General features: G+C 37.8%; 1 protein-coding gene across 3 annotated transcripts in view; it reads left to right on the forward strand.

Moving 5' to 3' along the window:
- LOC105465600 (transmembrane protein 200A) overlaps positions 1–27,984 on the forward strand; it is an 80,939-nt gene that overhangs the window by 42,747 nt on the left and 10,208 nt on the right. The window contains exon 1 of one of the 3 annotated variants that reach the window (XM_011714109.2): positions 12,865–13,148. The exons of the other annotated variants lie outside the window; for them this stretch is intronic. The gene's annotated coding sequence lies outside the window, so the exon portion shown is untranslated. Of the gene's footprint in view, positions 1–12,864; positions 13,149–27,984 lie in introns of those variants that run through there. 3 annotated transcript variants of the gene reach the window in all.

Raw genomic sequence — 27,984 nt, forward strand, 5'->3', positions numbered from 1 at the left:
ATGTGGCTTGAGTGTGGGTAGTAGGGTGCTTATGGAGAAGAGGTAGGAAATGGAGTTGACCAGAAAAGCTGGGTCCAGATTTTGAAAGACCATTTGCTTTGTGGAGGGGTTTGGGTATTATATGTGGGTAACAGAGAAGTTTAACAGGCTTTCAAGTAGTAGAATGATATGAAAAGACCTGTGTAGTATATGCATACTGTTTTTCTAGTTTGGTTGTTTCTGCATTGACACCACTGAGGAGGGTGCCATTCAGATCTCCCTTTAGGGGAGAACTACCATAGGAGTAATTGGCCAACAGCCTGCAGCTGCCACATCTGATCCATCACAGCATTCACACAGGACCACCACCCCCTCCCCGACCCTGGGATGTTCCCAGACAGTGACTGAGCATGGTGGGATATGAGTGCCAGGCCAGCTCTCTCTCACATGCCACTCCTCTAATGGGCAGTCCTTGCTTGATACTTTCTCAGAGCCACATGCATCTGAGTCTCCTCCTACTCATTCCTGCTTTCTTTCCTTCCTTTCGTGGTTTCCAAGGCTTCATGGTGGTCTAAGGTTTTCTCTACCTTTTCCTGCACCCTCTTTTCTTTATCTATCACAGATGTTTTCCCCAATAATCTTTTCTAATTCTCTCTTGACTCCTGCTTACCATTGGACATGAACTGACACATGATACCTCAAAGTCTATTTTTAAATTGTATTATTTATCTTTAAGTGGTTATTTATGTTTTACCCTTTGAATGAGCATGCCTTCCTTTATATGAAATACACTTTTATAAATGAAGTCAGAAATAATCTTAAATACATAATCTCAGGACAGATTGGACCTCTGGGCCATGCCAGGCTCCTCTGCACAAGTTTGTCTCTGCAACTACCTGGGATCTGACAGGCTTCCAGGGACCAGTGAGGAGGTGCCAGCCTTTGCCTAATTCTACTTAGTGACCTATTTCCCACATTCTGTCTGTGACAGAATTGGCTCCAATTCAAAGATTTGATGGACAGGTAATTCTTCAGATAGATAGGATTTTTTTTTCCTGTCTGTCATTCTTACAATACAAAGTATTTTGATATCTCATGACTAGCAGGTGGTTAGATTAAAGAAGAGGATAATTCGGTGTCTTAAAAGCCAGTGACCTAGGATTTGGGAGGCCAGGATTAATTATAGTGAATCTCAATATGATTTTTGAGGCAGTTATTTTCTATGGAATAATATGGCCTTATGTATGAAAGGTACTTCCTTTCTGTTTCTCAGTTTTTTTTTTTAATGAAAAAATCACTGTTTAAGTAAAAACAATGAATCATGTTCTTGAAGTATGTTGCAATCTTTAAATATAAGAAAAGTGCCCAGGCTCGGTGGCTCACGCCTGTAATCCCAGCACTTTGGGAGGCCGAGGCAGGCAGATCATGAAGTCAGGAGATCGAGACCATCCTGGCTAACATGGTGAAACCTCGTCTCTACTAAAAATACAAAAAAATTAGCTGGGTATGGTGGTGGGCGCCTGTAGTCCCAGCTACTCCAGAGGCTGAAGCAGGAGAATGGCATGAACCCGGGAGGCGGAGCTTGCAGTGAGCCGAGATTGTGCCACTGCACTCCAGCCTGGGCGACAGAGCGAGACTCAATCTTAATAATAATAGTAATAATAATAATAAATAATAAATAATAATAAAAAAATCAGAAAAGTTTGAGAAGTTAGTTTTTAGAAGATCTATGGTATTTATTACAGTTTATATGACTCTAACAGCAAAATTGCACACTATGTTTCTTTAAAATAAAAGGCTAGATTGCATATCATATATTTTGAAACTAAAGTGAATGTGTTTGAGTTAACTTATGGAATTGAGCCTTAACTTATCTCCTGGGTAGACTTTTGTGTGTTCCTGTGATCAGAGTTTCTTTGTGAGTTCTCCGTGAGTGGGAATTCCCTGTGTGGTCTGGCTGATTTAGGAAGGAACTGAAGACCAACCTCATCACTTTGGCTTTGCTCTCATCTTACACATTAGAAACTCTTCAGTAAGAAACAACAAAAGGGCTGACGAAATTCAAATGAACCCAAAGTCTGTGGAGTGATATAAGAGCCTTTAACATTAACTTTTTCATTTTTAAATGAAATGTCTAAATCCAGATGATCTCATGGTAATTGTGGGCATTTTCTAGACTGTTTTTATTTAAAGGGAATATATAGCAGTTGCTTAAATGGAAAAAGAACCATGTAAAGAAAAACCTCATATTTCTCTGAAATTGTCTAGTAGTGCTAGAAGTCTTTTGGGCGAAAAGATTTCAATGGTATAATTTTGTAGTATTTAGAACCCATGTACAAAAATGAGTCATTGCTCCTGTTGAGTGTGGCAGATCCCTTGTTTAAACAAAGGTAAGTGATAATCAGAAAACATGACAAGAATTACCACTTCAAAAGCCCAAGTGAAATGTTAATGAACTTATTTCTTAATTCTGATAAGACTGGATTTAGGGGCATAATGTTCTCGTTTAATTAAGAATAAGTTGTCAGTGTTATTGTAGCTCTAGGAAAGCCACAGTGGACTCTAGACTTGCCTATCATAGGGAGACTGCATCCCTTTAGTGGAAGTTTTGGAAAATCAGTCCAGGTGCAGTGGCTCACGCCTATAATCCCAGCACTTTGGGATGCTGAGGCAGGTGGATCACCTGAGGTCAGGAGTTTGAGACCAGCCTGGTCAACATGGTGAAACCCCATCTCTACTAAAAATACAAAAATTAACCAGGCATGGTGGCGCATGGCTGTAATCCCAGCTACTCAGGAGGCTGAGGCAGGGAAATCGCTTGAACCCAGGAGGCAGAGGTTGCAGTGAGCCGAGATTGTGCCATTGCACTCCAGCCTGGGTGAGGAGTGAAACTCTGTCTCAGAAAAATAAAAATAAAAATAAAAATAAAAAAAGACACTTGAGATTAGTTTTAAACCAGTAGTTGACTATGTTGGGGTAAGTGTCTTAGCTTATTGGGTGCTAAGACAAATAAATGCGATTTTTAAAAGAGTTTTCAAAAAATGTTATGCTTACAGAAATTTTGCAAGTATAGTACAAAAAATTGTTTTCCTAAAATACTTCAAAGTAACTTGCTCTCACCTCCAGGCACTTTAGTGTGCATTTCTTACAAAGACATTCTTTACTTAACTACAACATAACCATCAAATTCAAAGCACTAACACTGGTATATTACTACCACAGAATTCTCAGATCCCACTTCAGTTTTGCCAGTTTCCCAATAATGCCTTTTATAGCAGAAGGATCCAATCCAAAATCTTGTGTTGAATTTAGTGGTCGTTTCTCTTTATTCTGCTTCAATCTGGAATGTTTCTTTGGTATTTGCTTGACTTTCATAAACTGGAAAGGCCAGTTATTTCATAGAATGTCTCGTAAGGTGGGTTTGTTTGGTGCTTGCTTGCTGTTAGAGTCAGGTTTGACAGGATTATCACAGAAGTCGTGCTGTCTTCTCATTGTGTTGGTTACTGCATTTCAGTTTGTCCCATGATAATGATGTTCAGTTTGGTCACTCGATTAGGCATGCCTGCCACTGTAAAATTGCATATTATTTTCCATTTTTAATTACTATTTTTTATATTATTTACATACATCAAATGTATGTAAATATCTTGTTCCTTATTAAACTATCAATGTATATATTTATTTCTATTATGGACTCATGGTTTAGTAGGTTAAAATCTGATACTATCATTATTTATTTTGATGCTCAGTTATCCCATATTTGACCAGTGGAAGCTCATTCAAGCCTTTTGACCTACCCCATCATTCTTTGAATGTTTCCTTGCCTTTCTTTCTTTCTTTTTTTTTTTTTTTAGCACTAATCATTGTGAGCTCATCTTGTCCTTTTCCTGCTCTAGCTCTGAAATTAGCTACTTCTCCCAGAAGCCTGATTTTTTTTTTTTTTTTAAGTGGAAAATGTGTTTAGAAACCAAGGTCTGAAATGATGGGTGTGCTTGTTGCTATCCGGGTATTGCCACCACTCATAGGCCCTCTCTGTGTAAACAGTCTCTCATCCCTGCAGCCCTTGCTTCACTCTGCCCCACAGGGACTCCTGCCTCTCACTGTCGGTGCTGATTCCCTGCATGGCTGTGCTCTGCATTGCCACTCCTCATCCACCTTTCCCCTCCCACAGGGAGTCCCATCTCAGTTCTCTCAGATTCTAACACCTTGTGCTGGCCCACAGCCCCATATGAAGTGCTCCTCTCTCGGCTTGGGCTCTGAAACTCTGTGCCTAGACACCACCACTCCCCTTCCTGTGGAGATACCCGTCTTTACCCAGCTCAGACTTGAATAGTCCACTGGGGCTACCACCCCTTTGAGTGACTGTCCTCCTCATGCTAGCCAAGCCCTGGCACCCCACTTTTGGTCTCCAGGAATTCTCTGCTCTGCTGTGGATTCCTGCTATGCTCACCCCCTTCGAATGCTTTAGGGGTGAACTGTTCATGAAGGAGCATGGGGCTCAATGCTAGTTTGGAAGGTTGACTTAGAAGTTACCTAATGGTTTGCCAAACACAAAATATCTGTGGTCATATTCTGAAACCAAGATTCTGGAACACATAATTGAAGAGAAATTATTTCTTAAATGTCCTCATATCAATTTATTTTTTAATGTGAAGATACATATTTTAATAAGGCAAAACTTTGATGCCTGATTAATTCTGCATTCAGTGAGAAATGAACATATATTTATAACGTATCTTCTGTAAAATATGTATGTACAATAAATTACTTAGGAGTAAGTTGTCTTCAGAGGATTTTGTGTCCAAAGTAATTCATGATGGAAACTTCAGAATCAAGTACCAGCAGTTTCTCATTTACCTTGTATCTTATCTGTGGTCTTTTTAAACAGAACAAAAGTGTAAGGTTGCTCTCATTCTACACATGGAATCTATACTGATAATCCCGAGTATGTATTCTAGCCCAGATCTTACTCCTGGAACTGCCTGTGAAGCCCTCTACTTCGGAATGCTCTTTTGTCTCAGTTGCGTTGTGTTAACACGTTGTCATTGAGATGCCTGTGAGATATCAAAACAGATGTCAAGTAGGCATCCCCAGGCTTCATGCACCTGTAGCCAGTGTCTATGTGACATCTGCATTTTGATGTCTCACAGGCATTTCAGACTCGCATGCCCACTCCTGAACTCATGATTCCCAATACTGACTGCTCTCCTCAGGCCGAATCTTCTTCCTACTCTCAGTCTTCTCTATGTCAATAAACAGCACAGCCATACCCCCAGCCAGAGATCTGGAAATTCCCTTGATTCTTGTCCTTCACCTGCTATGTGGTGCGTCCTGTCTTCTGTCCCTTTCAGCAACTCCTATCACAACCCCAGTCCAAGCCACCAGCATCCCTCACCCGGTCTACTTCTTGCTTCGATTCTTGCCACTTTGGGATTAATTATCCTTACAGCTGTCAAAGTGATATCTGCATATCAGATTGTGTCACAAACCAGCTTAAACACACTTAACAAATCACACGCTTTTTATCTAGGCTGCATGACCAGCCCCTTGTCCATCTCTGCCTCAGCCACTTTGGCCCTCTTTCTGTTCCCAGAACATATCAAACTGTTTACTGCTTTAGAGCTTTTGAACATTATGTGCTTAGAATATCATTATCTTCCCTCTCCCAAATAGGAGTTTTAACTCCTCACACTAGAATTAAAAACTAACTGATGTATATGATTTGGGGACTAATTTCTGTTCTCTTAGAGTATTATTTATTTTTTACTTGAAGGAGAATCTCTTTGGCAATTAATATGGAATAATTGTTAAACTTAATTCACTATTAAGAAAACAACAAAACCTGCTTCTCACTGTTCTCAAAATAAAAGTCTTAATAAAAATCAATGAATTATGACATTGAAAATATAAAAAGAGTCCAGCCACAGTGGCTCACACCCGTAATCCCAGCACTTTGGGAGGCTGAGGTGGGTGGATCACTTGAGGTCAGAAGTTTGAGACCAGCCTGGCCAACATGGTGAAACGCCATTTCTACTAAAAATACAAAAATCAGCTGGGCATGGTGTTGGGCGCCTGTAATCCCAGCTACTGGGGAGGCTGAGGCAGGAGAATCGCTTGAACCCAGGAGGCAGAGGTTGCAGTAAGCTGAGATAGCGCTGCTGCATTTCAACCTGGGTGACAGAGCGAGACTCCGTCTCAAATATATATATATATATATATATGGAAAAAACCCTGCAATATCTAGAAAATATTAGGTACATGAAACACTTTGAAACCCTGGAAGAAGAGGGAACCTAAAGTGTTGTTACCAAATTATTACTAGTTTAATTTTCAAATGACTCATTCTAGTAAAGATGAATTTTCATTAAGACTGCTTGTAAATACTGTAATAATTTGTCACATGTCTATAATTCAGTACAAGAAGGTATGCATGGTCTGTCTTGAAATTCACAGCCTCATGAGCACAGAATAGTTCAATGACGCCTGTAACATCATTTGGCCAAGTCCAGTTCTCTGGATTCCACCTTCATTTAATAAATGTCATTTGAAGCATACTATGTGTCGGGCACTATGCTAGGAACTTGTGAACAAAAATGTTCCCTGTATAATCTAGTGGAGGAGACACATCATAAACAAGTAAACCAGCAAATATGTATGTATGGTTTGAGGACTGTTTTTCTTTGCTCTGCACAGACTGTTTTTATGGGGCCAGCACCATACGGAACTTCCAAACCCACCTTTGGATATGAAATATAAAGGAAAGGAAGAGTCAGAGGCTCCTTAGCATATTCATTCATAGGAAGTCAAGTATTTGGTTCAGCATGAAATATTTTATTTTTGTTTTGTAGATAATCTACCCCTCGGGACTGAAAGCTCATCCCTACCACCCTATGTGGAATGCAATTCAATGGAATGGAAGGACTTGCAGAATTATCCTCAAGGGAAGCAGAAGGAAAGGGGTTACTCTGAGGAAGAGAGGCCAACCAGGGAGTTAGGGACCATTAGGGCCTGGAAAGAAGAAAGGTTTGACCTCAAAGAGAGGGTTTTTCTTTTCCTACTGAGGACATAATAAGGTACTAGGACTGGAGGATTTGGGAGAATGAACAGAAGGTCCCTGTGTACCCTGTGAGACTAAAAGATAAAATTCAAACCTGGAGGGATGCATCCTTTCATATGTTCTCCTCACTTTCGTGTGCTTGACTTGCCAATAACAAGTTTCATTATTAATGAATTGCACCATTCCTTGGTGAAGAAATCAGCTCTACATAATGAAAACAAAACTATTTACCAGTACATGGAAAAAGAGCTGAAGTCTCCATAACATGGCAGATCCTTACATTTTGAAAGGATGTAGGGGTCTCTTTGAGCCCTACTTTTATTGTTTACTAAATACGAGAAATCTGTCCACCCCTCCCTTGCTCACGAGATATCCTTTCCTCTACCCACATGTCATGAAGCCCTCCTTTTCCTGCTACCACTAAGCAGTTATTGAAGGGTGTCTGAGGTTGCACCCAAACCTAAAAGAAAAATCTGTGATATGATGTGCAGCTGAATTATTATGCTATGTGGATGTAAGGAAGTGTCACAGTATGCAAGCATCATTAGTGAAAATTCATTATCTGTTGAAACAAGTCATTCGAAAATCAAACTGGTAATAATTTGGTAACAATGATACTTTGAATTCTCTCTTCTTTCAGGGTTTCAAAGTGTTTTATATACCAAATATTTTCTAAATATTGTGGCATTTTTTTTTCTTTTCATCATTTTAATGTCATAATGACATTGATTTTTATTAAGATTTTTAATTTGGAAGCAGTTGGAGGCAGGCTTTTTCTTGTTGTTTTCTTAATAGTATATTGAGTTTAACAATTACTTTATACTAAATGCTACCACAGTTCTCCTTCGTTATCAAATAAATGATGCTGTAAGAGAACAGAAATTAGTCCCAAATTATACTCATCAGCCAGCATTTGATTCTAGTGTGAAGATTCAGAGATTGTATTTCACTAAGAAAAACAACATTATTATGATTCATAGTCACTAAGCCTCATGCTTATTAGTGGATTAAATTTTTAGTTTTGATTATAGGATTGCTTTCTCTCTCTCTCTCTCTCTCTCTCTGTCTGTGTGAGTGTGTGTGTGTGTGTCTATACATATAGTCAATTAACAGCAAGTCTCTAGGAATGTAAGAACCAATAACATGTTCAAAACTAAACTCTCTCCTCAAATAGCTTCTTTTCATTTGTTCTTATTCCAGTAAAAGGTGCCATCCTGCATCCAATTGCTCAAGCCAGCAACTGGGCATCATCTTGATAGCTGCTCATCTTTACTGCCCACACCTGGTGTCAAGGTCTTTGTATTCTATCTTCTAAATAGCTGTCTGTTCTGTCTACTCTGTTCACCCTAGTGACTGCCACCCTGGTTCAAGCTGCTGTCATCTCTTTCCTGGGTTACTGTAGGGGCTTCTTAAATGGTCTTCCTACATCTGTTGTTTGCCCCTTTCCATACAGCAGCATGAACATTATAAAAATGCAAATATGATCATCTTCTATCTCTGCTAGAAGAGATCATCATGGTGTCTCCTAAGATAGAGTTCAGACTCCTTAATATGATCTATGAAATCTCAGATGATCTTGCCCTGCTATCTTTTCACTCACCTCTCTGCCCAAGCCGCATTGTTTTTTCATTCATTTCTTTGAAACCGGGTACTTCAGTATTTGAGACTTGGCACATGCTAGTCTTCCCTCCCTTCCCTGCACTATCTCGGTTTCAAGTCACTTCCTCAAACTGCCTTCTAAAACCTTCCAGACTAAGATTGCCCACCTTGATATTCACTTCCATACCATACTACATTTTCTCTTTTTAATATGTATCATATATATAATTGTTTGTTTAATTTCTGTCTTTCCACTCAAGATTTAGATCTAAGAAGATGAGGATCAAGTCTGAGTTGTGCATCATTTTATCCCTGGGCCCCTGGCAGAGTGATTGACACATAGTAGATGCTAATTAAATATTTGTTAGATGAATGAAAATAAATGCAACAAGTGAGTGAGTGAATGAAAGACTGATTTGAATGTCACTCAAACACTTTTGGTGTTGAATTATTCTGACAATCTGAGTCTGAAAAAAATAAAATTATGAAAATTTGAGCACGAATGGGTAGTGCTTTTTAAAAGTTAGTTTGAAAATATCAACAGCTTTATCTACCCGGGTTGAAGCTGATTTAGCAACATATAAGTGTGTATAGAAAGAATCTTTAGGTGGAGAAATTTAAATACACTGGCAAGCCCGAAATTTAAATACACTGGCAAGCCCTGAACAAGTGGAAAGGATTTTTTATGAATTCTTTGTATTATATGAAATGCAAAATCTAGAACAGATTTTTCCTCTACTCAAAGGCTACAACATATCTAACAACTCTTTAACCATTTAAAGGCTATTCAGTATCATAACTTTACACTCTATGGACCTTTGCTTATTAAGGATGAAACAAAACCAGGAAGTAGACATACACACACAAAATTTTAAAAACTCCAAAGCCATTTCTCATTCTTGATCATATATAGATAAGCTTCTTAAGGAAAGACCTTGGCTTTTCGTTGTCCGGATATTGCACAAAACCATATCCAGGTTGATATTCATAATCAAACAAGTCAAATAGTTGTCGTAAACTCCAATGCATATGTATACTCAAAGTCTTCGCTCCAACTTTGCTTGCTCTTAATTTGCACACATCCATAAGCCTGTTTACTTTGTTTTCTCATTTCCAGGGCCACAGCAAATTAAAATCCTCACTCATGATTTGGACAGAAGACAATTACAGTAGCCCACCAGTATCAGTGGTGGTATTGACCTAGTGGCCATCTCTTCCTCCTCCAGACTCCTGCAGACCTTCACTAGTGTGAGCACACTAACCACATTCGCCTCTTGGCATGATTATGCTTTTCAAAAGTCATTTTCCATTCTTGATCATATGTAGATGAGCTTCTTAAGGAAAGACTTTGGCTTTTCACACAGCTATCAGAGGACTGCACAAAACCATGTCCTGGTTGATACTCATAATCAAAACATACCAAAACAACTCTAAGTCATCAAAAGAAAATAAAATTATGTTTAATATTGTTTGAGGAGCCTAGAATGAAGTATTATTATTTCCATCACGAATAATTAAAGTAAAAAGCTTTTCTTCTAAAGAGATGAATATGAAATTATTTTTTTCTAGAGCCACTCATGAACCAGAGACTGTCCCAGAGCTGAAATTTTATGATTTACTACTTCTAATTCTTTGATGTATGATTTACAAACCTTTAAACTCAGTCTAGCTCATAGCAACCTGTGAGGAAGGGAGGGTAAATATTCCCACTTTACAAATAAAAACCTGAAGCCATTGTTTAAATTATTACCTCAAGGTTATTACTATTAAGGGTGGAGTTGAGACGAGAACTTTTACTTGGTTTAGAGTACATTTAGCCGTGACAGCAATGAAGCATTGTGATAAAATCACAGGCTTTAGAGTCAGAAAGATCTGAGTTTGGGTCCTTACTTTGGTCACACACTGAGTCACAGTGGGCAATAAGCTTAACCTCTTCAGATGAGGGCAGTTTCTTTTTATAAAATTAATATAGAATATTTTACATATTTCTGGGGTACGTGTGATATTTTGTTATGCATAGAATGTGTAACGATCAACTCAGAGTATTTAGGGTATCCGTCACCTCAAGTTTTTCTCATTTGTATGTATTGGGAACATATCAAGTTTGAAATGTACAATACGTTGTTGTTAACTATAGCTGCCCTACTCTGCTATTGAACATGAGAACTTATTTCTTCTATCTAACTGTATGTTTATACTCATTAACCAACACCTCTACATACCACCACTCCCCCGCAGTCTCTTCCTAGCCTCTGGAATCCACCATCCTCATCTCTACCTCCAAGAGATCCACTTTTTTAGCTCTCACATATGAGTGATAGCATGCAATATTTGTCTTTCCATGCCAGACTTATTTCACTTAACATAATGACCTCCCGTCCCATTCATGTTGCTGCAGATGACATGGTTTTACTACTTTTTGTGGCCAAATAGTATTCCATTGTGTGAATATACCATGTTTTCTTTATCCATTCATCTGTTGATAGTCACTTAGGTTGATTCCATATCTTTGTTATTGTGAATGGTGATGCAATAAACATGGGGGTACAGGCATCTTTTTGATATACTAATTTCTTTTCCTTTGGATCAATAACCAGTACTGGGATTGCTGGATCATATGGTATTTCTATTTTTGTTTTTTTGAGAAATGTCCATACTGTTTCCCATAGTGGATGTACTAATTTACATTCTTACTGACAGTGTATAGGACTTCCCTTTTCACTGCATCCTCTCCAGCATTCATTATTTTTTGTCTAGATGCGGGCAATTTCTGATCAATTATTAGTCATGTGATATAAACAAATATCAATGTGGCAAAGTATGAACTAGAACTACAAGAGGGAATCTTTGTGGAATCAAGTAATTGAATTTCCTTTGGCTCCTGATGCCAGAGCATCAGGAATTAAACCAAAAACATTTACTCAGTGACACCACTTGTCTTAGTCTGTTCTTACTCCTATAACAAAATACCACAGATTGAGTAATTTATGAACAACAGAAATTTATTTTTCCTAGCTTTAGAGGCTGGGAGACTCCAAGATCAAGGCCAACAGGTTCAGTGTCTGGTGAAAGCTGCTCTCTGCTTCCAAGATGGTGCCACACATGGTGAAAGGTGGTGCCACACATGGTGGAAAGTAGAAAGGCAAAAGGGATGAAGGCTGTATGAAACTTCTTTTATAAGTGCATTAATCCTCTCTGTGAAAGTGGAGCCCTCACGATCTAATCACCTCCTAGAGGCCTCACTTCTTAGCATTGTCACATTGGTCATTAACTTTCAACATATGAATTGGAATTTTGGTGGAGGGGACACATTCAGACTACAGCACCACCTCTCTGTATTTTAGTAAGTTGTTTTAATCTCTCTTTTATTTCTTTATATGTAACATTGGAATAATACTAATACTTACTTGTATCAGTCAGAATAGGTTATGTGCAGTAACAAACAACCCCTAAATATCAGTATTTAAAACAACAAAGATGAACTTCTCACTTACTCATGTCCATTGTGATTTGACCAGTCCCTCTTCCACATCATCCTTACATGAGAACTTGAGTTGACTGCCCCATTGCTATCTGGAGGGTTGTTGGTTACCATGGCAAGGGGAAGGGATCATGTCATGTCACACACTAGCTCTTAAAGTTTTTTACCATGAAGAGATGAACATCTCCCCACTCACATTTTTCTGACCAAAGTAAGTGACCTCTCTATGCCTTTCATGGAGTTGGGAAATTGCAGTTAAACAATGGACCTCTGGGAATATGTGACTGCAGCTGGCACTTTCGTCTTAAATGTATTATTCTGGCCTGTGAGCTCCTTGGGAGTAGATTCTGACATTCTTTAGCCGTGGGTCCTTAGTTCTCAGCAATGTCTTCAAGTAACAGTGAATGAAGAACGGACTGAGTGAACAACAAAAAACGTTGTCCCGTTTAAAGGAATTCTAGGCATAGGGAGAGCACGAGGGGACATTTTCTCAGTGCAGGGCCCCCTGAAATCCTATGCTTATTGTCTTTCCCTTCCTACTCATTTCTTCTTCCATCCTTCATGGCCAGGCTGTGACCACTGGGCAAGCACCAAGGAGTCTCCCTGATCCTCCAGGACCTGCTGGAGACTGCTGCCTCAAGTCATGTTTCTCTAGTAACGGCATTCCTTTCCCTACCTCCTTCCACCCTCCAAAAAGAATCTTGTTTTAGAAAGTCGCCTCCCTTCTGTTTCATCTGAGTAGAGGCTGCATCTGTGCCAGAAACTCTTCCAGCTCAGTGGCTCTCAAACTTCAGCAGGCATCAGAATCACCTGGAAGGCTTATGAAACCAGTTTGCTGGGCCCGCTTGGTCCAGCGCTTCTGATTCAGTGGGGAGAAGTGGAACCATGAATTTGCATTCCCGACAAGCTCACAGGTTATACCAATGTTGCTGGCCCGAGGATTGTGTTTTGGGCAGCATTACTCCATCTGAACTCTTCTTGTTCTCTTACATCCTTACATCCCAAGACTCACGGATGTTAGTTTATTCTCAGGTACTGGTTTTACTTAGTTTTTTTGTTTGTTTTTTAAATTGAAATCGTATGTATTTAAGGTGCATAGCATGATGTTTTGATATATATATATATACACATAGTAAACTGATTACTATAGTCAAGCTAATTAACACATCCATTCCTTCACAGTTACCTTTGTGTGTGTGTATGTGTATGTGTGTGCGCATGTGTACATGTTAAGAACACTTAAGATCTACTCTTAGCAAATTTTAAATATATAACACAGTATTTTTAACTGTATATAGTCCCTTGGTGTACATTACATATCGAGAACATACTCATCTTAACATAACTAAGAATTTCTGCCCTTTGTATATCTCCCATTCCTCCCTTCACCCCTGGTCACCACCATTCTACTCTCTGCTTCTATGAACTTGACGTTTTTAGATTCCATATAAGTGAGATCATACAGTATTTTTCTTTGTGTCTGGCTTATTTCACTTAACATAATGTCTTCCAGATTGACTCATGTTGTCACAAATGGGAGGCTTTCTTTCTTTTTAAAAGCTGAGTAATATTTTATTGTGTGGGTGTGTGTATACATGTATATATACACATGTTTATCACATTTTCTTTATTCATGTGTCACTGGACATTTGGGTTGATTCTATTTATCTTGGCTATTGTGAAAAGTGCAGCAATGAAAATGGGACTGCAGATATCTCTTCAACATACTGATTTTATTTCTTTGGATAAATACGCAGAAGAGAGATTGCTGGATCATATGGTAGTCCTATTTTTGATTGTTTGAGGAACCTTCATGCTTTTTCAATAATGGCTGTACTAATGTACATCCCTACCAACAGTGTACAAGGGTTCCCTTTTCTCCGTATCCTTGCCAGCACTTGGTATCTTTTGTCTTTTTGGTGATAACCTTCCTGAAAGGTGTGAGGAGGTATCTCATTATAGTTTTTTATTTTATTTTATTTTATTTTATTTTATTTTATTTTATTTTGAGATGGAGTGTGGCTCTGTCACCCAAGCTGCAGTGTAGTGGTGTGATATCGGCTCACTGCAACCTCCACCTCCCGGGTTCAAGTGATTCTCCTGCATCAGCCTCCCAAGCAGCTGGGACTACAAATGCACACCACCACACCCAGCTAATTTTTGTATTTTTAGTAGAGAGGGGTTTCACCATGTTGGCCAGGCTGGTCTTGAACTCCTTACCTCAAGTGATCTGCCTGCCTTGGCCTCCCAAAGTGCTAGGATTACAGGCGTGAGCCACCACACACAGCCTCATTGTAGTTTCTAATGTTGCTTTTGAACTGTTGAAATGATCCTAATTATTTCTCCTTGGCGTATCATAATACTTGTGTCTTTTATGTGTCTTCCTGAATGTTGTTTTGATTGTTATGGACTGCAAATTCCAAAACATGGGAACTGTTTTGAACCAGAAGGCCTTAGAGAGGGTTTCCCACTCAGCATTTAATGCAAGTTGCATATGGTCAGAATACTGAAGGCATTTGGACCCCTTCAACCAACTATTTAGAAAACTTATATAAGTGTTCTTATTATATTTCTGGTGTCTTGCTAATTAGCCAGTTGTCCTTTTGAAATCATTAAAAAGAAGTATTTGTGGAAGCCACGATTAATGTATCTATAATTTTGACATGGAATTTTATCATTTAGTTGACTAAGCTAGAAATTCATAGTTGTAGCTCTCAAATTGAACTTGGCATAACAACAAAGTAATTTGACTTTTTAGAATAAAGATATACATGACTTTGAAGAAATGAAAGGCTGTATTTTAAGTGGCCTTCTATTTGGGGTAATACTTAATAGATGAGGAGAATTAAAATTATATTTAGTTAGACCATAGAGTGAAATCTTTTTCAAATGGCTTATCTGGGTATTTTCTCTATGTATATCTGTTCTCCATGAGCCTCTTGTTACTACAGGGACATTTGTGTTGCTGAATCAGCAGCTGAATATAGACAGCTGTGTATATTTTAGTGTCTATTATTCCAGCCATGTGTACATGTGAAAAAGTCTCAAGTAAATGAGATCACTTATCACATTGTCTTTATATTCACTTAACACATTTACTGAACATTTCTTCCTATCAACTGATTTCTTACATTTTAAATGATTACATAGAATTCTTTTATTTGAATACACCCTAATTAGTTGGAAAATCATTGCTTTAAAATAATTGAAAGAAAAAAAGTATATGTTGCCAAATTACCCCCCAAGAAAGGGAGAAAATATATATATACAAATGTTGCTAACAAAAAACCTTTTGTTAATATTTCCATGTGATACTTTAGGAAGAAAATGAAATTTTAAACCTGATTAGGTTTAAAAACATCAGTCAGTTTGGGGTGATAGGGGTCATTTTTTAGTATTCTCTTAGCCTTGGAGACAGATGGTCCAATCTATAGCAATAAAGAGAAAAAACACCAGAAATTATGCCTCCAAATAATAAGATACATAAGAAACTAAACAGATTAAATGTTGCCACCATTACATGCTATTTGGAATGTTTGAGCTTGATTTACGCATTGTGTGGTATGTGTTTGTTTTTGCTTCTGTTTTGAAGTATTTGATTACCTCTCACATACAGTTTTGATAATTTTTATGGAAGTGAGTTCCTATAAAGGTTAGAAGTTGAACTCATTTGGTCCTCACCAACAGTTGCAAGTTATCAAGGGCAGGACACTGTGCTGTGCAATTCAGAGACACATTTGATTTCTTTAAATAACATATTTTTAAAATTTTTTCTTTAGCATATTTTTTCTAACTGCATCCTAAATTCATAAAGTCTTCTTTCTTTCTCATCTGTTTTCTTCAAAAATTTTCAATTATGCTTCCTTCTCCTCATCCTTTTTCTGTTAATGTGTGGTATGATGAAGGAGAAATTGTGTGTTCTTTAAGCTGAACGGATCTGAATTTGAAAACTTTCTCTTCTGCTTCTTAGCTGTGTAACATTGAACAAATTACAGATCTTTTCTGAGCCTCAATGAAATGGAGCAATTTTTCCTCCTGCATTTTTCTGAAACTAAATACAATAATATATATTGAGTTGCTAAAAACAAAAATCAGGGCTCAATAAATGCTAGTTCTCTTCTCATTTCTAATTTTCACTCTTTCTTCTCATTTTTCATACTTTCCCCCAAAGTGTCCAGATGATAAATTTAAAACTTCTTGGCAGTTCTTTTGGGAAAGATTTAGGATAAAAGATTTTTTCTTTTTTTCTGGAGTTAATCATTATTAAAAAGTCACCATTTAACTAATATTTACTTTGATCTAAGTAAGGCTATAGACCTTAGTTTAGTTAACATTATTTAATTCCAATTTGAATGAGTCCTGAGATCACCTTTTAAGCAGTAGATAGTCCTCAAATTATGGGAAGAAATTATTATCCCAGGATCACCAGGGATGGGTGGGGGAGCTCTGATGGTGACTGGTGTCTTCATCAAGTAAAACCTAGAGGTATTACCAATGAATTCTGTCTTCTGCTTGGGAATTGCTGATAGAAGGTTGTGCTTCTTAAGTCTAAACCCCAATCAGTCTGAATGCATGCAAATCAATTCATGCTATGCTAGTAGCTGCCTTCCCTTGATTTTCCCGGCTGGGAATTCCTCTCTGCCTCGCTGCTTTTCCTCCTCCTTTCTTCGAAAACAGCTTGAGGGTCACCTCTTTGTGAAACATCTCCTGCTCTCTCCCTCCCTCTTACTCCATCCCCAGAGTTCTTTTTCCGGCCTGTCTCTGTGCCCCATGAATACCCCCATCCTTGTGCCTAGTAATACTCGCTCGTCTCCCTGCTTCTAGACCCTCAGCCCAGTAAGAGCACAGAGGATGTTTGATTCAGTGACAGACTCTGGTCACGACTCATGGCAGTGCTCAGCAAGTATGTATTGAATATTTCTGCAGAAATCAATGTTAAACATCACAAGAGTTTAAGATAAAAGTCATGATTCCCTTAGATAAAGGAGCATAGAACTTTGAAGTTATAATTGGTGGTCTGGATTGAAAACAACATAAGCAGAGCTAAATAAAGATGAGTTGGAGTCTGCTTTCTAATTATACTGAACTAGAAATTTGAACCAATTATCAACATTGTTCTGGAAGAATTAAGAATGCTATTTGATTTACCTAATTACTTGATTTCATTATCTTATTCACATTTAGGAAGAAAGAAGAGTCCTCCTCATCACTCAAAAAGCAATACAAAAATAATCCAGACACCCCATAAATATATTAAAGCAAAGGATATTGAAGCCTGAGAAAGCTGAGCAATTACTTCAGTTCTCTACAGCATTGTCATTTTGAAGACACAGCCAGTTCAGAAGTACTATAGTGGCTGCAAAAATTGTATAGTCAGAACTTGAGTTGGAAGAGCTGCTAAAACAGCCACTTACATACCAATTACATATCCTCTTGGACCTTAGCTCATCTGTTAAGGGAATGTTGATAACTACTTCTCAGGGTTGTTATGAGAATTAAGTGAGCCAGTATGTGAGTAAGCCAACAAACTTTCCATTAATCTCCAAAAGACTGCAAATAAATCTATGGTTTTGCATGAAACCACAGCAAAGCAAAATATAGTGTGTTATAGTAAGTTATGTTTGTCTATGGATCTGATACCATTGAGGATCAAGAAATATAAACAAATGCTGATTATTTGTTTAGAAAGCATACACATATCAAAAACTCATAACACTGTTAGTATTTGATTTTGATGAAAAAAAATCAAGAAAACTGCGGTTGAAGGAACTTGAATGTAGGGGACTGCTCTCCCTTGTCATAAACTCATTTTAAATAAGCCCCAGGGATTGTAATGCTTTGAATAAAAGTCAAATGTAAATATTCCTTCTGTAGGTTGACAGTAGACAGGGAAAAGCCTCCAGTGGGGTAACCCTTGAGTGCAAGGGACAGTGGCCTCTCACTACCTCGCCCAGCTCCAGCCCTAAGGCCTTGAGGAAACAGACGCTCACCCACTGGGATGACTCATGGTCTCTGCAGATGCAGGGCTGTGCAGCACACAAAAGATGAAATAGGATAAACGGAGGCAGTGGAATGGAGATTTAATTTCAAGGCATGAAAATTAAATAAAATTCAGTCTTGCTTCATCATCTTTATGAGGAGATGAATGTAAATTAGGTTAAGGGGGAAGAATCCTTTCTGGAACCCCAGCTCAGTTTCCATCTCATCACAAGGCTGAAGGTCTCAGTCCAGCCTCTGTGGCTGCATGCCTTATGAGAGTAATCATTCTGAAGTCACAGGATATTCTCAGAAAGAACCCATTTCCATCTGTGAATCGAAGTTGTAAGGTTAGAGCAACCAAAGATCACTGATGAGTTGGCATGAAGGTAGGTAGACATAATCACAGTGGGGACTGAGCTTTGGGGAAGGAAAGAAAGCAAGCCATGTCCCTTTGGGAGCCCAGGAGGAAGCTGTCAAGAAATCGGGGTGACCCAGGTGCAGAGAAAGTTCATCAGTGCTGATTAAGGATTACTTCTCATTTGCTTTACAATGCACAGCGTTAGCCTTAAACAGATTCTTGAGTACAAACTTCATAAAGGCAGATACCAATTCTAGATGCATCCTCTGTGCTACTTTACACCCAATAGATTCAGGTGTTGTCCGAGTGGGTGGAATTGTTTTCAGTGTTTCAAGATTATAATGTGTCATAAATAAGTCTTTCTTTGCTGAACTTCTCATTTAGTCTGGTTTGTGTGTTAAGGTATTTTCTTGTTGCTCCAGTCCTGAATTTTTGCCTCAAAGGCTACACTCCACCTGTTTTAAATTAGCAAGCGCACCTAATTACCCTAATATGTACCAGATTGGTTTGCCTTTTCCTCTTATGTTCCAGGCTTCAACATCCTTTGTCGCTCTGTACTTAGAGTTCCAAATTGGAAACGAGATAAAAGCAGTGCATGTTCCTTGCATAGGTCAATAATACAGTTACATATAAGTGAGCATTCTGTTACATATCACCAACAACATTCTGTATGTTTGCCATAAACAGGATCTAACTCTTTATTTCTGTTCTAAAATCTCAGAAATATCATGTGAACATTTTTCATTATTAGTGTATATTAATCCTTTTAAATATCTGTATAATATTCCATTATATAGAGTTGGCATGATTGATTTAACCAATTTTCTGTTGCTGAGCATTTCAGTTGATTCCAAGTTGTTGCCATTGCTATCATGCTGCAGTGAATATCCTTATACATAGTTTTCATGTATTCTCAGGCACATCTTTTGAAAGGAGAATTCATAGAAGGGAAATTGGCAGTCAGCAGGCAAGGGGTGGCAAAGGGAATGGACATTTCAATTTTTGAAAGTCTTTCTCATGTTACCCTCAAGAAAAGTACCACTTTGTCCTCTCATTGACAGCTTATTAGAGCTTCTTCCCTTATACCTCACCGGTAATGGTCATAATCTATCTTTTTGTCTTTTTTTTTCATTTTTGCCAATTAGTAAGTGCAGTTAATATTTTTACTTTGGGAATTACCTTAGTTTGCATTTCTTTGCTCATTCTTCTTTTCATTTGTTAACAAAACATTTATGTTTTTTCTTCTGTGAATCAACTATCAAAGTTTTTTACCCACTTTTCTCTTGACTGGCTATCTCTAACAGGACATTGTAGAGGAAACAAACCATTATTAAGTGTAGGAGATACTTGAAACTAAAAATATCTGAGGCATGATTCCAAATTACACTATTCTTGTAGAAAGTGGTAGTATGTATGTATGGTGTTTTTACAAACATGGTTTTATCCTGTTATTGTTATCTTAGGCTTCCCTTGAACTCATTTTTACTGCTAAGCATTCTTTCTGATTTTTATTATATTCCTGACATCTTAGGCAATTTATCATTCTTCTCAATTTTTCCCTTTCAGCTCATATATTTGGTAGATAATTCAGCAATCTCAAAAATCCCAGGCAGAAAATTCCTGTCCTTAGATACATGTGATTTTTCAAAGAAGAGATTGTTTTTAAGAAGTAAGCACATTTAAGAAGGTATATAGGAATTCTTATCCATGCTTTCCAATACTTAATGTTGTCATTAATCCATAATTTTCTCCCCCAATATAACTTTCTCCTTCTCTTCCTATACTTTATCCTCCACCTTTTCCTTTTTTCTTCTCTTTGCCCTTTCTCTGCTCCTTTGTTTCATTTTCTCTGTTTTCCTCTCTAGGTAGAGAGCTTTCTCTCTGACAGCAACTCTGAACCAATTAATTTTCTCTCCTGGAATTCTAGGTGAAAACTCTTAATAAAGCAGGCACTGATTGATACTTCAGTGGTGAAACAATAGTTGTACCCATTAAATTCAGGAGTGAGGCCAGGATGTACACCTTCATCCCAGTTGTGTTTACCTTTGCTCTGGAGGCACTAAGTGACACAGTTAGAAAATAGCAATTGTAGGTTTTAAAATTAGGAAAAGGGAGGCAAACAATACTATATCAAAATGATATAATTGTATTTCTAGAACACCTGAGAGAATGAACTGGAAACTGTTTTTCTTAAACAGCTAGCAAGTTTAGTAATGTGGTTTAGTACAAAATCAATGCACAAAAATCAGTAGCCTTTCTACTTTCAAACAACCACTTGAAGATAGAAATGGGAGTAAAAGAAATATGCAATACCAATTGTATTGTTTACCAATATACAATAGAAACCCAATGACAAAATACCCAGGAAGTAAAAAGTAATAAGAAATGAGAAAGGTCTATGTAAAAAAAAAAAAAAAAAGAAAAGAAAAGAAAACAAAAAAAACTATGGCATATAATTTATTTTTAGATAAAATGCTAAAGCAGTATAAAAACACCAGTTTTCCATGTATTTATGTATAGATTTAGCATGATTCCATAAAAATTACTAACTGGATTTTAAAAAATCAAATTCTAAAGTTCATGTGCAACATAAAATGTGTAAGAACACACTAGAAACTTTTGACAAAGACAAATAATGAGGCCAGGTGGGCCGATCTGCCGAGGTGGGCAGATCACCTGAAGTCAGGAGTTTGAAATCAGCCTGGCCAACATGGTGAAACCCCATCTCTACTAAAAATACAAAAATTAGCCAGGCATGGTGGCGTGCCCCTGTAATCCCAGCTACTCAGGAGACTGAGGCAGGAGAATCACAGGATGGCAACTCTTAATATTGACCCAAATACATACTGGATTTAGTATCTAGTACAAATATATGAAATTGATATGTAATGTAGGTAGTATTTCAAACCAAGGGAAGAGAGATTATTTACATGTAAACAATAGTTAGATTCCTGCCTGATTGTTAGGCAAAAAGAAATCCCAGATGCATCAAAAAATTTAAATGCAAGGAATTAAACCATAAAATTACAGAAAGAAACATGGGAGAATGTTTTAAATATAATCTTAGATTGCAGAAGGTCCTTCCAATGATGACATGAAGCCATTCGTGAGCACACTGATAGGATTAACCATATACAATTGAAATTTTCTGTATGATAAAAGATACGATCAAATAAAGTAAAAATATAAATTAAACATGCTTGCCACGCATATTACATCCAGAAACCTGATTTCCTCAATACGTAAAAAAATTTGTATAAATCAGTTCTAGAAAACCAAATGAGAAAACATTCTTCTCTGGATATAGCTATAAGAAATCCAACACCATGCTTACACTGGGGAAGGAGAACCAGAGGCTAAAGTGACTCCCTCTTCATTTTATACTGCTGGGTTTTTAGCATGAGTATGTGGAGTGTCCTACTTTGTTCTGGCTGCTGTAACAAAAATACCATAGACTGGATGGCTTATAAACAACAGAAACCTATTTATCACAGTTCTGAAAGCTGGGAAGTCCAAGATACCAGCAGATTCAGTATCTAGTGTGGACCCACTATCTGGTTTTTAGATGCTATCTTCTTACTGTGTCCTCACATGGTAGAAGGGAAAGTGAGCTCTCTGGGATTCCACTTATAAGGACACCAATCCCATTCATGGACTCTGCCCTCAGAATCTAATCACCTCCCAAAGGCTCCGTCTCTTAATACCACCTTGGGGGCTAGGATTTCAACATAGGAATTTGGGGGAGACATATTCAGCCTATAGCAAGTAGTTTCCAAAGAGAAATAAGTGAGAGAAAAACAGACTGAGAAATACATTTTAAAAATTGAAAATCTACGTTTTCTTCAATTCATCTTGCTGCCAATAACCTGTACAAGTAGGAGAAGAGAGGGAAAAAGATGAAAACAGAAATAGTCCAGAAATAGTTGCAGGCATCTCCACCACCTTCCTTTTTTTTTTTTTTCTAATACATTTGCCATTAAGGTTTCAACCATGGGGTTTCTCTGAAAAACGCCTGTATGTCTCTTAAATGCTAAAAGAATTTTTCATTTACAAGTGGAATAGATCATTCTTTTTGTGAGTGGTGGGAAGTTTGGTCTTGCCATCCCCCAGGAAGTCTCCCTTCACACCTCTTTCTACCTTGCTTTAAGTATGATGCAACTTAGATTTTACTTACGGAAAAAAAAAAAGTAAAATTTTCCAGCAGAATGATGTAATTTGAACAATTTTCTAATGTTTGTATAGAGTTTTGAGAATGCTTTACTATTAATTGAGCTACCATCAATTGGAAAACTTCTTAATACATTTAAAGTACAGTATATTAGTCTGTGGTTTAAAAGATGGCATACCTCATTTTTTGTTTAGATGGCGATTTTTATCTTGGTGAGAGATGGCTCCTTATTTAGAGCAGTTAAGAACGTAAGACCTTTAGTAGCCTTAACAGCATGGACATGGCTGTGTTATTTGCCAAAGTGTAGGCTTATTTATACAAGATATTTAATAGTAGTTGGGCAGCTAGAATTGAAATTGCTATTGTTCTTCAGCTTTCCCCCTTGTCCTGTAGGAAAGCCAACAGTGTGTGGGATTTTACAGGTATTTAAAATCACTGGAAGGAATATTAATACTTATTAGAGACTCACTATTTAATGGTGTCTCGAAAAACATAGCCACTATCCTGTAAGTGAAGTTACTATATGTTTTCCTGAAGTGGAGGGGTCTCTATAAAAAGTCCAATTTGTGATTTTGAATGCTTCAGTTCATCCAGGAATATCTCGGCAATTTCCTGCATCTTAGTAAATTGATGACATTTTTAGTGATAGTTTCTTTACACCAGTTTCAAGTCACCTTCCTGTCAGGAAATGCAGAGAATGGGGAGTGTGACGGCGATTGTGTAAGAGCTTGTCCAGATTTGAGGAGATGGGATGCGGGGCAGAAAGCATATTTCTACTTTGAGGGAAATGGCCTTCTAATTTCTTCTTTTCCTGCAGAAAGCATCTCCCACAGGGTCTCAGCAGCGTGTTTTCTGAGCTCATTATGGATCTGTTACTTGGCCTCCTGGAGACTTCTGTATTCTACGGGCTTCTGGCTTTTAGTCTTTGGAGATCAGTTGTTCTATGTCATTGTTACACAGCTCATAATTGGTGGGGGCACATATTTTACAGTTTATCAGGCTGGCAGGTTTTGAAGGCATTACTAACAGAACAGGTATAGATTTCCAAGGGCAGTCTCGTCTCTATTCCTAGCATTTTCTGCAGGCTCAAGATGTACTTGACCATAAAGTAATATTTTACATTTAATCACTTGACTATCATTTTGCAAATTTTCTAAACATTTTGTATTTCCTTTTAGTTCCAGCATTGATGCAAATGTAGAACTATACTGAATATTGAGAAACAATTCTCCCCAAGGTAGACCAGCAAAGATCTTCAGAATGTGTCCATAAAAATCATAGCTTGAACTTGCCACAGAATTTATATTTTGCAGATTTTCACATTATATCGCCCTTATGGCATCTTCTCTACTCCCCATATGCCCAGGCCCCATATTCCTCTTCATTTTTCACTCTTAGTTTTATGCTTGGGTGTCCCAATGGAAACAGAATAGTGCTTGCAGAATTGATCAGATTACTCATGCATTTGATCCAATTGCATCATGGAAGATAACTAAAAACATCAGATGAACGGGTTTAGGTTTTCCTACCTTGTTTTTCTTATTGATTTTATGTTTGTCACAAGACAAGTCTCCAAATCTGAAGAAATAGAATGAATTTAAAAGAAAGGCATGCTTTATTCTTTCTATATCTCCCAACTGTCTCTCTTACATAAATTCAACTGTTCTTTTTAACTACCAAATTGTTAATGCTTTTGCCACTAAAATATACAGATTCTATTCAGATAGTTTTTGACTCTTAAGTCTCAGAACAAACTTGCAGTCATAACTACCTCTCCATGGACAGCAAGCCATCATTAATTACTTAACTTAGTATATTTTTAATTTGCCTAGCAGAGCAGTAAAAGAATAATGTGAGCTATGAAGAGTTAATAATAGCTATTGTTTGAGAACTTCTTATAATCAACACAAAAGTAAGCATTATATACATAATTTATCTTTTAAAATTCCTCGTAGTCAGACCCAGCCGATATCACTAATATCATTCACTTAGACCTTAATTGCCAGACACTGAGCTGTGCTTTGCATTTATTATCTCCTCTGCTTCACAACAATCCTACAGGTACTGTTACTATACCCATTTTACAAATGAAGGAACTGAGGCTCCAAGAGGTTGATTCATTGTTCAAGTGTGGTTATTAAGTATTAATAACTGCTGTGTAGGGATTCAAGCCTCCTAGGTCTTCTGCCTCAAGTACACCATATACTTTGTATCAAAGAAGGCTTTGCCATTTTATTGATGGAGGAACTGAGATAAGAAAAGCCACTGGCATGGCCACCAAATGAGGAAGCAAAGACATGGGCCCCTGTTTCTCTGATTCCAGTGTCCATGTGAAAAACTATCATGCTACACACTAAAATATGATTTTTTTTTTTTGAGATGGAGTTTCGCTCTTGTTGCCCAGGCTGGAGTGCAGTGGCACAATCTCAGCTCACTGCAACCTCCACCTCTTAGGCTCAAGTGATTCTCCTGCCTCAGCCTCCCAAGTAGCTGGGATTACAAGTGCCTGCCATCATGCCCAACTAATTTTTTGTATTTTTAGTAGAGACGGTTTCACCATGTTGGCCAGGCTGGTCCTGAACTCCTGACCTCAGGTGATCCACCTGCCTTGGCCTCCCAAAGTGTTGGGATTACAGGCGTGAGCCACCGTACCCAGCCAAAAGTGATTTGTATTCTATTTTTATTTTTTAAACTTTATATGATTGAACCCGTAGTCACCCATATGAATTTTCTTTTTTCAATTCTGGTAAAGATATAGATTAAAAATCCTATTCTAAAAGTTTGAAATGTCTCAACTGGGAAGAAAGTCCTAAAACTGTTCTAGCTTGAACAGAAAATATTTCCATCTGTCACATTTGTGGATACCACATGGGGTTTTTATATAATGTTTTTGTTTGGTACTCGAGGCATAGATTAATTTTTACTTCCTTTGGGCAGACAGCCTCACATTCTGGTGAATTTTTAAACCTCCAGATAAAGATAAAAATTCAAACATATAAATAAGACGGTATCAAATATATTTAAAATAATAGTCACACTTCAACTGGGAAGATGATGAAAAATTGGAGGGCAGGGACCCTTATGAAACAGGAACAAGGGTGAATTAGAATCTATCTGCATGGCATACCCTCAGTGATGTGCCAAGCCTTCATTAACTGCCACCACTTCTTGGAAGCCTCTTCTGACTCCTTTAGATGGTATGGAAAAGCATTCTCCAATGCTCCTGTAGCTCCATCATAGCAATTATTTTTATTTTAAATGTTTATTTCTACTGTTTTCCTACCGGACTCCATACTCCTTGAAATCAGGAATGAGATTTTATTAACTTTGTGTCCCCAGTGCCTGGAACATTTCAACCGGACTCAAGCCTTCATCAACTCAGTTCACAGTCAACATATACTTACTGAGCATTTAGTATATGCCAGACACTCTGTCAAGGCACTGGGGCAGCATGAAAAAACAATAGAAAAGAGAATATATAAACAAGAATGAACACTGGACTGGGAGTCTGAAAACTTGTATTCCATTTCTATTCTGTCTGCTAATTTGGTGTTTGATCTTCAGTAACATTCCTGGCCTTTAGTTGGCTAAAAGGAATGTCTGGATTGAAAGACGTCTAAAGTCTTTCAGCTCTGTAAGTCTATGTAATTATCATTATCTCAAATATAACTGAACCATGTCTAATGTGTTACAGGCTCACATTGTGGTCAGAATAGTGTGCAAGTGTGGTTAGAAGACCTAAATATATAGGAATAAACTTCTGTGAGTGTGAGAATACTAAAAACTGGTATGGCTTAGTGCCATAAAAAGCAAATACCAGAATGTGCTTAAGCTGGTAAAAGAGGGTAAAGAACAACAATAAGGCTTTTAAGATTAGTATGAGAACAAAAATAGGAGAGGTAAGCCTGAAGATTAGAACGGACGGTATGTGGGGTAGTGTTACACATGACACACAAAGCAGAAATCTTCTCATCAAGAAGAGCTTTTGTCTGCAAAGGCAAATGGTTCAAAGGGAAGTGAACCCAAGAGAGGCAAGCAGACAGTGGGCTTGAGTGTGGGCAAGAGTACATCACTCTGTAGTGAGAAAGGTGGAAAATAAGATTTCCTACAGATGATTTCCAAGACCCACAATGAATCTCAGATTTATGTAAGATGCCAAAGGCCTGGAGATAGCCCAACGGTATCCTGGTTTGCAAAGTAAAGAAGGTGTGTTTTGTGAATTTCAAGCTGGTAATCTTGATGTCTATTGCTTAGCAAAATTGTGGCTTGTTTATGAGCACTGGGAATGGAAAAAAAGAAGATCAATATGTAGCCAAAAGTTAGCCCAAACTAATTTTGTATTTTTGGTTGTCTGCAGAGTATATACATATTTGTCTTTTTTTTTTTTTTTTTTTTTTTTTAATTAAGAGAGGAGGTCTTGCTGTGTTACCCAGGATGGTCTCAAATTCCTGGGCTTAAGCAGTTCACCCGCCTCAGCCTTCCAAAGTTGCTAGGATTACAGATGTGAGCCATCACGCCCAGCCCATATTTGTCTTTTAACTTGGGCTTTGACAAAATCATGATCTCTTTTTGAAGAATACGGAAACATTAAATGTGGCTGGTGTTCTAGTTAGATTTATTTATAACCAGCTAAATGACGTCATCAAAATGATGGTTGCTGATCAATATAGTCTCAGGCCAGGAAACATATTTTGAGCCCAGTGTCTACTTCAATGCCAGGTGTCCATTTTTATTGGAGTTACATGAATATCTACACAAATTAATAATGTCTACCTAGAAAGAGGTCTCTAGTGGAATATCATAGAGTTTTCTTTGCTCTATGCTTTCTTCAATTTCCAAACACTTGGGTGAAGCTTTGGAAGTCAGATTTATAATATTTGCAGATGAACACAAACTGAGAGGGACAACATGATTTTGGAAGCCAGGCTTAGGATCCAAAGAGACTGATAAGCATAAATTCTGTTCCTAAGTTAACAAAATGAAATTCAGTGTAGTAAAATCCTTCACTTGAATCTTTGAGGGAATAAGTCCCAGCCCTGCCCAGTCAGGCATGGTGGAGTGCAAAGAGGAGGATGTGGAGGTAGAGAGTGGTCTCCTTTGAGTCTGCATCTTCATACACTGAAGGGGATCTGGTCAGGTGCAAGAGACCAGATACTCATCCAAGGTGAGGCCTTCAAACTTATGTACTCCCCATGACTTTTTGCAGGCAATCATTGAGATTTGTAAAATGGGAGTTGGTTGGTCCAAAGGCCTAGTTATAAAGGCAGAGCAGCATTCTTTAGCATTTGGTGTTATCATAGAAACAGGAATCAGGATAAGAAAAAAGAAAACCTCAAATGAAAGCAAACCTGGAGGCCCCTCCC

Source organism: Macaca nemestrina, chromosome 5, assembly GCF_043159975.1.
Source record: "Macaca nemestrina isolate mMacNem1 chromosome 5, mMacNem.hap1, whole genome shotgun sequence".
NCBI classification, from domain to species: Eukaryota; Metazoa; Chordata; class Mammalia; order Primates; family Cercopithecidae; genus Macaca; species Macaca nemestrina.